This window comes from Podarcis muralis, chromosome 9 (genome assembly GCF_964188315.1).
Source record: "Podarcis muralis chromosome 9, rPodMur119.hap1.1, whole genome shotgun sequence".
In the NCBI taxonomy this organism is placed as follows: Eukaryota; Metazoa; Chordata; class Lepidosauria; order Squamata; family Lacertidae; genus Podarcis; species Podarcis muralis.
The window spans coordinates 15,172,104-15,185,260 of NC_135663.1; the positions used below are offsets into that span (position 1 = coordinate 15,172,104).

The following is a 13,157-nucleotide window of genomic DNA, read 5'->3' on the forward strand; positions in this document are numbered from 1 at the left end:
CATGACTAAACCACTTCTGGCACAACAGAACACCGTGCCGGAAAACAGAGCACACAGAAATGCCGTTTACCTTCCCGCCGCAAAGGTACCTATTTATCTACTCGCGCCGATATGCTTTCGAACTGCCAGGTTGGCAGGAACTGGGACAGAGCAACGGGAGCTCACACCGTTGTGCAGATTCGAACCGCCAACCTTCTGATCGGCAAGCCCAAGAGGCTCAGTGGTTTTAGACCACAGCGCCACCCACGTCCCTATCCCTGTATACAATACTGAGGTAGATATAACAATGGTATGAGACACCCTAGGGCATCTTTATATGTTCATATGTATTTTCAGCAGCCATATATCTTCCAAAGCCATGGCAAACAATTATATTTGCTTTAGGGCCATTCTGAGGAACCAGCAGCCATGAGAATGGCCCTGGAGTCACATAAAGGCTTCTTGGCAAGCACACATGGCTCATGGCCAATAGCCTGGCAATTCCCGTCTTAGAATAGTGCCAGGCTAGCAAGATTGCTTCTTCCTTCCCTTCTTTTTCGGGTAACTGTTGCAGCCGCACAGCAGATGCAAAGCCTGAAGTAAGTATAAAACACTGGAAGTGTTAAAATGCAGAGTCAGCTTTTCCTGGCGAACGTTGGCAGCTTCTGTGAAATAAAAGAAAGCTTGCACTGCTCCGTTTTCTTTGAGAAAGAGAAGTTTGGTTAGCAGGGCAAGTAGCTAGTCAGAATCCCACTCTAAGGCAGACTGTGCTTACTCTGCTACAGAAGAGGAGTTAAGGTATTGGGAGCCAGCGAGTTTCTGAAGTTTCCTGCTCAAACATTCCTCCCATTCAATGTAGCAGGAGAACGAGGTAGGATCCAAATGCCCCCTTATAATGTTGCAGCACTATTACAATGCAGCAAATAGGACCTTACAAGACAAAATCTTTCTCTCTTTTTTTCAGAATAACAATATTGCAGCCTTTCTCTCTCTAGCTCTCAAAGCCTTATTCAAACAATTAATCCTGAAGTATGCTCAAAAGAGCAACAAGCCAGGACACCAACACAGCAAAAACAGCGCTTGGTACAGTGGTACCTCGGGTTAAGAACTTAATTCGTTCCGGAGGTCCGTTCTTAACCTGAAACTGTTCTTAACCTAAGGTGCCACTTTAGCTAATGGGGATTCTAGCTGCCACCGCGCCACCGCCACACTATTTCTCTTCACATCCTGAAACAAAATTCTTAACCTGAGGTACTATTTCTGGGTTAGCAGAGGCTGTAACCTGAAGAGTCTGTAACCCAAGGTACCACTGTATTTGTATTTTGTTTCAGATAATTCAGAAAACTTTCCATACCTTATCTTAGTTCTGCATTAGCCTCTCTACCTTGCACAGCAAGGCTGCGACCTATTTCTGAGGTCAGCCATTGTGAATACTCCTTTGGGTCCCCTTCTGGTCCTTTGATTTTGGCCTCATTGCCTAATGCCAGACATAGACCTTCTGGCAACATTCACACTACACGTCTAAAGCATTCTTATAGCACTTAGACAGCCATGGGTTGCCATCCCCCAATAACCCTGGGAACTGTAGCTTGTTAGGGAGAGCTTCCTGCAGCCAATCGGAATGCCTTGGTTTCCGAACGTTTTGGAAGTCGGGCAGACTTCCGGAACAAATTCCCTTCGACTTCCGAGGCACGACTGTATGTGCAAACTTGACCACTTCGATCTACAGAACTGGCACTGTTACATGTGTCACATAATACCCATTAGCCCTTGCAACAAATCAATCATTTACTGCAGCAGCAGCCACACTTCGGAACTCTCCGCCTATTGATATCAGACAGGTGCTCTTTTTCAGTACCTGCTAAAAACTTTTTTTTTTCCTTTTGGCAAGTCTAAGTTGCCGTAGGTTTTAATCTGGTTTTAGCTTACTGACGATTTCATTTTATTTTTATTTGGAATACTTCTTTCTAACTGTTTCTTTGCTGATAATTTGATTGTTTTATTCTTTTTCTCTCCTTCTTTGAGGTTTTATTAGAATCGTGCAGTATACACAAGCTGTAAAACAGGAAAGAAAGCAAACATATGAGTTAGGCTGGAAGAGAACCCCCTCTGAGTCGCCTCCTTCAGAGTTTGCCTGAAATACCTGCAAGCACGGTGGCGCTGTGGGTTAAACCACAGAGCCTAGGACTTGTCGATCAGAAGGTCGGCGATTCAAATCCCCACGACGGGGTGAGCTCCCATTGCTCGGTCCCTGCTCCTGCCAACCTAGCAGGTCGGAAGCACGTCAGTGCAAGTAGATAAATAGGTACTGCTCTGGCAGGAAGGTAAACGGCGTTTCCGTGCGCTGCTCTGGTTCTCCAGAAGCGGCTCAGTCATGCTGGTCACATGTTGTACGCCGGCTCCCTCAGCCAATAGAGCTAGATGAGCACCGCAACCCCAGAGTCGGCCACGACTAGACCTAATGGTCAGGGGTCCCTTTACCTTTTTACCTTTACCCTGCTACAGGTTAGCTAGCGTCTCCCTGCTACTTCCGTCCCAAATGAGCCATGCATTAATGTGAAAAATTATGGCTTCTGCTTGTGGCTAATGGCAGCGCCTGCTGCAAGCTCTCCCCCTGAGGCTGTTCCCATCACTGTTCCAACATTCCAAGGAATCATCTGAGAAGGGGGGGGGGGATGGAGGACAGCAGGCAGGAGAAAAGGCAGACCCAAAGGGTACTATTACATGCTCAGGAAAGTATGACTTTGGTGCCTGCAACTGCAACACAGAAGCCCTGCTGATGCAAACGATTAATAAGAATTAATAAGAGATTATGGGTCGGGCTTTCACCTCTCTACTTATGTGCCAATTCCAATCGAAAGAATCCTAAGCAAATTATAAGGAAAATATAGACATGAATGGAGCCTCACTTATGCAGCCACCTCATTCTAAGCATTTCAGGCAAAGCAAGAATTAGGGCAAAAGCAGCCCAGACTGTTTGACACACTGATTTGTGCTTGGGGAGGCAAGGCTTCCTTCCTTTTCTTTTTCTAGTTTAAAAGCCACTGAGTCTGCCGGCAATTTCAAGGGCACAGCAGCAGCACTGTGGCCACCAGTAGCTTTAAACTGTGGGGGGGGGGGGAACTAAAAAATAAAACTGCATTTAGAAAGGAAAGTCAGTTACCATGGGAAGCCCCCTCCCAAACAATTGCTTTGGGCTCATCCAGAAGTCCCCAACACAGAGTTCTTCCTTGTGTCCTTTTTATTAAGAATTCATTGCAATCTTTGCTCAAGGTGGTATTGGGGCAGTTATACACGATTCGATTTTCAGTATTGCAGGATGCTTTCAGGGTAGAAACACACTTCTAATTGGTGCATGTTCTCTTCAACCAGGCCTTTGGCCAATTAATATTCTAAGGCCTTTTAAATGTGTTTGTGGGAGGCGGGGCATTGTTTTGTTGTTTTAGCCTTAACTAATGATCCTGCTTTCAATATCGCTTAAGTTTCAGGGTAGACACACACTGCTTCACTTCCACTTGCTGCACGTCCCCTAACTCTCTGCTGAAACCCTGCAAATTTTCATATGGCAGTAATGCCTTAACCTTAGGGAAGCATCGCAGAACAACTAATAACTTGGAATGATGTGCAGACAGTCTAGATCCATCACTATTATCATGCCAATAGCATATCATAGAACGCACCTCCCAAAAAACCCCCACAAAACCAGTAACATCGATCTGGAGAGACTCACTGCCACTCCCAGTTATGAAACGGTTGGAGGTGGTTTCCATGCTGGATAAACACTTCCAGTGTCGTTCTGCCCGGACACTGAGGTCCAGCTCCGAGGGCCTTCTGGCAGTTCCCTCGCTGCGAGAAGCCAAGTTAGAGGGAACTAGGCAGAGGGCCTTCTCAGTAGTGGCACCCGCCCTGTGGAATGCCCTCCCACCAGATGTCAAAGAGAAGAAGAACTACCAGACTTTTAGAAGACATCTGAAGGCAGCCCTGTTTAGGGAAGCTTTTAATGTTTAATAGACTATTGTATTTTAATATTCTGTTGGAAGCTGCCCAGAGTGGCTGGGGAAGCCCAGCCAGATGGGCGGGGTATAAATTAATTAAATAATAATAATAATAATAATAATAATAATAATAATAATAATTCCACACAAAGCAGTGGAGCCAGAAAAGGGGATGGGCAGGTCTTTAAGCAGCAAAAAAAAGAATGTGCAGGAGACTGGAGCCAGGCATTGAGAAAAGTGACTGGTGCAACAGACATGGGAGGGGATAAAGTTCTGCACATTTTCCTTTCGATGCTACAAGATCTCCCCTTCCTAGCTTTATATGTGACGCCAGTTCTTGGGAGCAGGGGGCTGGGGCAAGATGCCCTCCTTGGACCCCCTCACTGAGTGAGCTCACCTTATCACACCTGGCAGCATTGGCCACTCAAATACCTTTTTGTTTGTGGCCCAATCCACCCTGAACAACATGGCAAGCTGGGTACAGGTGGCTGCACCAGTAATTTCCTCTTAATACTGGTTATATGCTCAGGGAAGTCAGGTAAGAAAGGAGATGGGCAGCCTGAGGGGCTCCAGGGACTGCAAATGGACCATTCTCCATAAGATGGGCCTCAGCAGGTGTTGGTCTCCAAGTCCTGCATCCAGTCTGGTCCTCAGGTCAACAGCTGGCTGGCTTTGATGTGTCCCTGTGCACCAAGAACCTTGGAAACTGCTGAAAGCTTGATGCTAAGAGGCCAATACAAGTCTCAGCTTCCATATCTGTATACAGTCAATCTCCACCTCTTTAATTCTTTTTCCCTGGGCAGGCTCTGCCTTGCAAGTTGAGTACAAAGCCTGGGATGGAGCAGCCTGTTAGGCAATTTTCTTTCTGTGCATTAAGGAAATATTGATTGATTGAACAAGCTGGAATAAATCAAGCTGGTCAGGAATTCTGGCTAGGATCAGGGGGTGGAAACTGCTTTGTTTGCAACTACCTTGTACTCCCAGTTCCTTGCAGCGCTCAGCACCCTAAATGACTGGAGTTCTTTGCAAGAACTAAAATGAATTTTGCTTTACCCAAGCTAGATAAAGCTACTTCTTGAATTATTTCTGTTGTTATTGGAACAGGCCATTTGAGCTTCATATGCTTGAAAGCAGAAAGACACTAATAATATAAAAAGCTGTGCCACAGGTTCAACTAGCACAGTGCTATCTACACTGACAGGCAGAAGTTCTCCAGGTTTGGGAGCAGAGGCATAGCTGTCAACCATCCCTTATCCCAGTGCTGTGTCCCACTGCTGTCCCTTATTGATGATGTCCCTTAAATTTCCTGGGTTTCGAAGGAAGCAGCTCCTCTCCCTCCCTCCCTGCCGGCCAGGGAGGAGGGAGGCTCCAACTGTGTTGCTTGGCTGCATTGCTCAAAGAACGACTGGGGGGTGGAGCTTGCATGCCTTGTGCCGATCAAATCAGCCGCATTGCCTGGGGACTCGCCTTTGCTCAGCGCTTCCCAGCGGAGAGGTGACGGTGGTTTTCCTTGCTGCATCCCCTTTGCTGGGTTGCTGCGCTGTGGGAACCACCGCTTGAGGCTTCGTTTGGCTCCTGGCTGGGCTTTCTGCCTTTTGCTCGGAGGTGCTCAGAAGTTGAACATACCTGTGCTAGGAAAATCCCTTATTTTGGCTGCTGATCCCTTATTTTCGAGGCTGCGGGTCCCTTATTTTCAAATCTGTAAGTTGACAGCTATGGGCAGAGGACTTTTTCAACTTTACCTGCAGAGGCTGGAGACTGAACCTGAGATCTTCTGCAGGGAAAGTATGTACTGAACCTGCCACTCAGCCAGCCTGTATCCTTCTCTAGCCTCAACCTACTGTTTAGAAATGCAACCATCTTTGTTACCATGAAACCGCTGGGTGTAGGACAGGGCGTGGGAACATATTGAAAACACACAGTGCTAAGGGCTGGCTTGGAGAGTGGGAGGAACAAGCTGGCACATGGAAGAGAAGGGCAGCAGAAGCAGAATATGAGCAAGCCAAGAATTAAGTGCTTGGGATTAAGAAGCAGAGGGAGGCAAGAGGCGTCAATGCCGAGGCAGAGACCACACGGCCAAGCGCCACCTAAATTCCTACGGCAAAAGAGACATACCTTAGTGTCTAAAGGCAGGAAAGGGAGATGGAGACCTTTAAAATGCTGGTGCTTGGCCACCTATGGATGGGAAGACTTGAAGCTCTGCAGCTGAACGCCAACTCCTCCTGCTGCCGCTCTCCCTCCTTAGGTGCTCTTGTCTGCAAAGTCTCCGCTTCATCTGGAGCTCAGAGAAAAGGCAATGCAGGGAGGGCTGGAATCCCCAGTTTCACACCTGCCAAACATTTGAGAAACCAAGAGAGGTTGATTTAAGCTCTTCCACCTGACGATTGCTGAGATTAAAAGCTTTCCTCCCCCTCTCCCACCCCCCAAAAAACCACACACACAATTCTTCTACTTATTGCTATGCACTATTACTTATATGGGATGCGGGTGGCGCTGTGGGTTTAACCACAGAGCCTAGGGCATGCCATTCAGAAGGTCGGCGGTTCGAATCCCCACAACGGGGTGAGCTCCCGTTGCTCAGTCCCTGCTCCTGCCAACCTAGCAGTTCGAAAGCACGCCAAAAAAGTGCAAGTAGATAAATAGGTACCGCTCTAGCGGGAAGGTAAACGGCGTTTCCATGCGCTACTCTGGTTCTCCAGAAGTGGCTTAGTCATTGTGGCCACATGACCCAGAAGCTGTATGCTGGCTCCCTCAGCCAATAAAGCGAGATGAGCGCCGCAACCCCAGAGTCGGCCACGACTGGACCTAATGGTCAGGGGTACCTTTACCTTTACCTTTATTACTTATATAGCACCATCAATGTACATAATTGATTCCCAGCTTTCTGCTGTCAGCTTGCAATCTGGGGGAAAACTTGCAATGTAGAACAACTAATATGATTTGCATACTTGGGGCCCCATAACAAAACACAATGCTAACAGAAGGTTTCCCCAAAGCAAAGACTTGTTTTCCTCGGGACTGCAGCAGAGGAAAGAGTGGCATAGCTGTCAACATTTTCCTTTTTTTAAGGGAAATTCCCTTATTCCGAATAGGATTCCTCGCAAGAAAAGGGAAAAGTTGACAGCTATGAAGGGTGGGTCTTCGCACCCCCCTCCCATGCCTGCTCAATCTCATTGATATTATTAGCTCCGACGGATACAATTTCCTTTTTAAAATAAAAATAAAAAAATACCCTGCTCATTAGATTCAGGTGCATTTATTTTCACATCCAATTTGGCCCTTGGTTTTGCATCAAAATACATCATCAAAATGCAAAATGCATCAACTTTCTCTGGTTTTCTTTGCAAAATCTTAACAACAGCAATGGGCAGCCTCCCCTGATTCTACATTACACAGACTTCCTTTCGGCTATGGCAAATCTAATTAAATTCATTCCGTATACTGCCCATAATTGAGTTGGATGCAGGCCGAAAATGTACTGTACTGAGAGCACAGTGAACAGGTTAAAAACACTCCAGAAATGCACAGGCATTGCTGGCAAGATGCAATACTCTGAGGCTACCCTAAAAGAAAATTATGGAGAGGGTGGCAGGTCTCTGATTTCAATGGCCTACTTCCTAGTATATAGATAAGTGGTGAACAATCGAAAAATGGTGGCTGTCAGCAATCATGAAGAGCTCCATTGATGGTGAAGGCCAGTGGAGGGACATCTTCACCCGCAGCCAGACCCTCTGTAGCAAGGCAGATCAGGGGTATGGATTGGTCTGTAGGTGAAATAAGAATATTTGCACACCTTCTCCTGTATTTTCACCATCTATTTTTCTCCGGGTGTTTTGGATTTTAAGTTGGGGAGGAGCTTGCTGACATGGATATTTTGGATGTATAACAGACCCTCCAAGTGTCCTTATTTTCCAGGGGTGTCCCTAATTTAGAGAAGCCATCCCGTTTTCTGATTTGATCCCGGAATGTCCCACTTCTCCTTAGGACGTCCCTATTTTCATTGGAGAAATGTTGGAGGATACGGAGTTATCCAACCCCCCCCAAGCTGTCTGAAGGCAATCCTGTATAGGGAAGTTTTTTTTAAAGTTTAATGTTTTATTATGTTGTGTGTGTGTGTGTGTGTGTGTGTGTGTGTGTGTTGGAAGTTGCCCAGAATGGTTGGGCAACCCAGCAAGATGTGTGGGGTATAAATAGTAAAATTATCATTATGGAACGGGACGTCCCTATTTTCATCGGAGAAATCTTGGAGGGTATGGTACAAAGCTTCCAAGGTGTGGTTGGGGGGGGGGGACAATGTTTATGGGATGAGGAGAAGCATAATAAGGAAAAGCAAGGGGATGTTTTCTGATGCGAGAAAACTCATCATGGAATGACTAGAATCTGCATATAGATCTATAGTTTTATGGGTCTTCCCCCATAGAGTGTTAAGCTCACCAGTCAACAGAGCTGCCCCTACTATTAGGGAGAGTGAAGAAGCTACCTCGGGTGGCAGGTGTTAGGTATCAGGAAATAACAGCATGGTGTTGGGGGGGGCAGAGTGCATGCACCTCACGGCCTGCCTTGCACTCCCTATTCTAGCCTTCTGCCCTCAGGTAAGATGGAGGGCAATGTCTCATCACCAGCGCTGAAAATAAGACTCCAAAATCAACCTGGTTGGCTTCTCTGGGGGGTATGAGTTGGGCGCCATCTTGTCCTCTGTCTCAAGAAGCAACATGAGTTGAGCTAATCTTGCCAGTAGACAAAATTTAAGTCTCGTGGATTTAAATGAGATTTAATGCTGCTTCAGATATTATGAATTCCCTCCACAGAAAGCACTTCCATGCAGGGAATTAAAACATCAGCCACGCCGACTGTAAATGTGATAATTACAAACACATCTATTTTTCTGTGTGGATACCTGCTGGGAAACCTTGACAATCTGTGGTTTCTCTGTGTCCTTATAGCAAAACTGCCTCTTCACACTTTTTCTTCTTGTTCTGAATTGCTTTCCATATTAAAAAATCATGTTTCAGGTGATTCATCAGCACAACTCACTTCCTGGGCTTTCTACTTCTACTTCTACTTCTACTTCTTCTTCTTCTTCTTGGCATATCCAAGCTAAAGATTTAAACTAAGTTTAAGAACTATTCCCTTTCCCAGGGAATCCTGGGAATCATCATTTGTGGAGGCTATGAACCTCGAAGGAAGAATTCTTAGTACCTTATGAACTACAGTTCCCAGAATCCTTTGGGGCAGGGATGGAGAACCTCAAGCCCCTCTCTGTCCCTCAAGACTGACTGCACCTCTTTTTCTCCAGACCATGCCCTTTCCTTACCAAGCTCTCTGCCCTCCTTGAGAACTTTTGCCTGGTTGGGATGTATCAATGAACAGCGATACTGCCTTTTGCATTGCCTGGATGGAAAAATGAGTACATAGATAGAAACATCTAATTTTTGCATGGCTGGAATGTACCCCACCATTCAAAGAGGAACAGCTGTCTAGGCTAGAAAGTTCAGCAAAATTCCAAAGGGTAAAGCTTGCATTGCTGGACAGAATGGAGATCATTCAGGTTGCAGCATACGAACATTTGCCTATGGCCCCATTCACTACTGGTGTGAGGCCTCCAAAAGGTTGCCTGTGATGTAATGTGGACCCCGAGTGGGAAAAGGTTCCCCACCCATGCTTTAGGAAAAGCCACAAGAGGTAAAGGTAAAAGGACCCCTGGCCATTAGGTCCAGTCGCGGACGACTCTGGGGTTGTGGCGCTCATCTCGCTTTAATGGCCGAGGGAGCCAGCGTACAGCTTCCGGGTCATGTGGCCAGCATGACTAAGCCGCTTCTGGTGAACCAGAGCAGTGCACGGAAACGCCATTTACCTTCCCGCCGGAGCAGTACCTATTTACCTACTTGCACTTTGACATGCTTTCGAACTGCTAGGTTGGCAGGAGCAGGGACCGAGCAACGGGAGCTCACCTCGTTGTGGGGATTCGAACCACCGACCTTCTGATCGGCAAGTCCTAGGCTCTGTGGTTTAACCCACAGTGCCACCTATAAATCTGATATATATTGATAATGTAGACCAGGCCTCCGTAAGCAGAACTCGTGATCTTTTATCATCAACTCTTTTTTTATCATCCACATTTCCTTTTCCAAAGCTTCCTGCAAATTTGTTTACATCAGAGAGCTGTTCTGCTTAGTGTAATGTAACTGTGCACCGAATGTTTTCTGTACAAAATTGATCCAACTGATTACAGGAAAAACCAAACGGAAAGACTTATTGCCTATTTTTTTCCTTGCAGATAAACATAGTATGGAAGCAAAACTGCATGAAATAGTGCCAATTAACTCATTCTCTACAACACACAAACAACACACACACAAATCTCAGACCTTTTTTCAACCAGAGATAACTGCTCAGAAATTTGTCTGCAGTGCTCCTCAATGTTAAAACAAAGAGAGAACATTCATCAGCTTTCCTCTACATTTCTCTGACATTCTCACGGTGCAATTCTTGGCAGTAAACTACTGATGCTTATTTATTTATGGCTTACTTATTGGGGAAAGGCCGTAGCTCGTTGGTAGGGCATCTGTTTTGGATGCAGAAGGTCCTGGGTTCAATCCCCGGAAACTCCAGGCAGGGCTCTGAGAGACTCCGCCCCTGAAATCCTGACTTTCAGCCAGCGAAGGCAACACTGAGCTAGACCGTCTCACTCAGTACCTGCAGCTTCCTATGTTCCTATGACAGGAGTAGGAATGAGGAGGCAGGCCAAGCGATGCCTGGGGACATTTAAAGGGATCAGCAGCAACCATCGCTGCTCCTTGGCACCGTAAAGTAAGGCCTGCCAGTTCCCAGCTTAGCTGCTGCCACACTGGGGGCAACCTAATTCAAATCCCTATTCCCTCTCGACTCTCTAGCAATGCCATCGCCTCCTCCCACAGCAATTTCGACATCCGATTCAAGGGCAGACAACTGACGAGTCCCAAAGCGAGACGCATCCAGCATTCATCGCCTTGAGGGACATTCATTCAGACAGGCGGGTGCTCCAATAATGCAGCACAAAGGCATGGAGTACAAAAAAAAGCACCTCCCACAATGAAGTCCTTTAGGCCGAGAAACTCCAATGGAATTCAAGCTGGGGACACAGGGAGGCAAGGAAAGAAAATAATTTCTGTGTATTAAGCCAGGAGAGGAGGGAAGACGACTTCCTCGAAATAGGAAGCTCAGCAACTGTTTGCCCTGATGTGAACATGACCTGCCTTTAACCATTTCTTGTGGGGAAAAGGGGTGGGCATGGTCTGTTTTTAACGACAAACAACATTTAAAGAAAGATAGACAGCATCTTAAAAAGTAGAGACATCACCTTGCCAACAAAGGTCCATATAGTTAAAGCTATGGTTTTCCCAGTAGTGATGTATGGAAGTGAGAGCTGGACCATAAAGAAGGCCGATCGCCGAAGAATTGATGCTTTTGAATTATGGTGCTGGAGGAGACTCTTGAGAGTCCCATGGACTGCAAGAAGATCAGACCTATCCATTCTGAAGGAAATCAGCCCTGAGTGCTCAGTGGAAGGACAGATCCTGAAGCTGAGGCTCCAATGCTTTGGCCACCTCATGAGAAGAGAAGACTCCCTGGAAAAGACCCTGATGTTGGGAAAGATGGAGGGCACAAGGAGAAGGGGACGACAGAGGACGAGATGGTTGGACAGTGTTCTCGAAGCTACCAGCATGAGTTTGACCAAACTGTGGGAGGCAGTGGAAGACAGGAGTGCCTGGCGTGCTCTGGTCCATAGAGTCACGAAGAGTCGGACACGACTAAATGACTAAACAACAACAACAACAAATTATTTGCACAGGATAGTGCAGTCTCGCACAAGTGGCTTTTACACTGCGTGGAAGCTCAAACATAATGCCTAAATTAACAGTTAGGGAGACGTCGGGGAAATGAACTGTGGCGTGAATGCAGCCTTAGATGGATTGGAAACATCCATGGATGGTGGAAAACCGGTCTTTAGCCAAATAGAACCTTCAACTTTAAAGGCAGGATGCCTTATGAGTATGAATTGCTTTCTGGCAAGCAACAAGAGATGCTGTTGTGGGCTTCCTTCAGTAGCATCTGTAAAAAACAACAACAGGATGATAGTCAAGAAAGACCTTTGGTCTGATCTAGCAGGTCTTTCTGATGCTCTTGAACTGCTGTTAGGCTGCCACATATCTCTGGTGGGTTGTGATCAACCTGCTGCAATGCAACTTCTGAAAACCTAGCTTGATAATAGTGCATGTTCAGCAAAAATATAGAAAAGACACTTAGTCTTGAGGTGTGGTGAAAAACCAGAATCCAGTGTTTGCCTCTGCAGGCAAAGCGACAGGGTTCTGAGGCCAAACTACACATTACATCATTAAAGTGTTCTCCTTTTTTAATAATGTAATGTGCTGCTTGGCCTGAGCATCCAGATGCTTCACCTGCAAAGTGCAAAGAGAAAAACAGACCTGGAGCCTTGTTCCAAAAGGTGCTCCAATCTGGATGGGGGGTGAGCACCTACATAGGGGCCCTTCTTCAGATGTCCACATGGATGAGATTCTAATAGCAAATTCCTATGCTTGTTTGCTGACATGTTCTCTGGTCATCGGAGAAATATTGGAGGGTATGGCACAGCATCATGGTCAGAGGGAGTACAATCACTGTGAAGCTTTCACCACAATTGGATTTCCATTGGAGACTCTTTGGGTCCTGGCCTGGGTCTGGTCCACACTTCTACTTGTCTGATGCCTATAAAGCATGGGTCCCAGTGGTTTTCTGCTTCTTCCTTTATTTCTAAGCACAAGTCCAAATGGTCTTGCCTTTGCACCACCACTTCCCCCCTGACAACCTGCTCTTTAGCGCTGAATCGGAGCAAATGTCAATCTGGAGAAAACCTAATTGATGTTTGCGCCTTTATTTATTTATTTATTTATTTATTTATTTATTTAATAAATAAGTGGTTTCCCCAGCCACTCTGGGTGGCTCCCAACAGAATATTAAAAACATGATAAAAGATCATTCATTAAAAACTTCCCAAAACAGGGCTGCTTTCAGATGTCTTCTAAAAGTCAGATAGTTCTTTATTTCCTTAACATCTAATTGGAGGGCGTTCCACGGGGGGGGGGGGCACCACTGCTGAGAACGCCCTGTGCCTGGTTCCCTGCAACCTCACTTCTTGCAACAAAC

At 46.3% G+C, this 13,157-nt stretch overlaps 1 protein-coding gene across 10 annotated transcripts in view; it reads right to left on the reverse strand.

Moving 5' to 3' along the window:
* The window catches only part of MAPK10 (mitogen-activated protein kinase 10), a 240,606-nt gene that overhangs the window by 173,148 nt on the left and 54,301 nt on the right, over positions 1 to 13,157 (reverse strand). For 6 of the 10 annotated variants that reach the window (XM_028743644.2, XM_028743639.2, XM_028743648.2 and 3 more), the window contains exon 2: positions 6,090 to 6,303. The exons of the other annotated variants lie outside the window; for them this stretch is intronic. The gene's annotated coding sequence lies outside the window, so the exon portion shown is untranslated. The remainder of the gene's footprint in view (positions 1 to 6,089; positions 6,304 to 13,157) is intronic. 10 annotated transcript variants of the gene reach the window in all.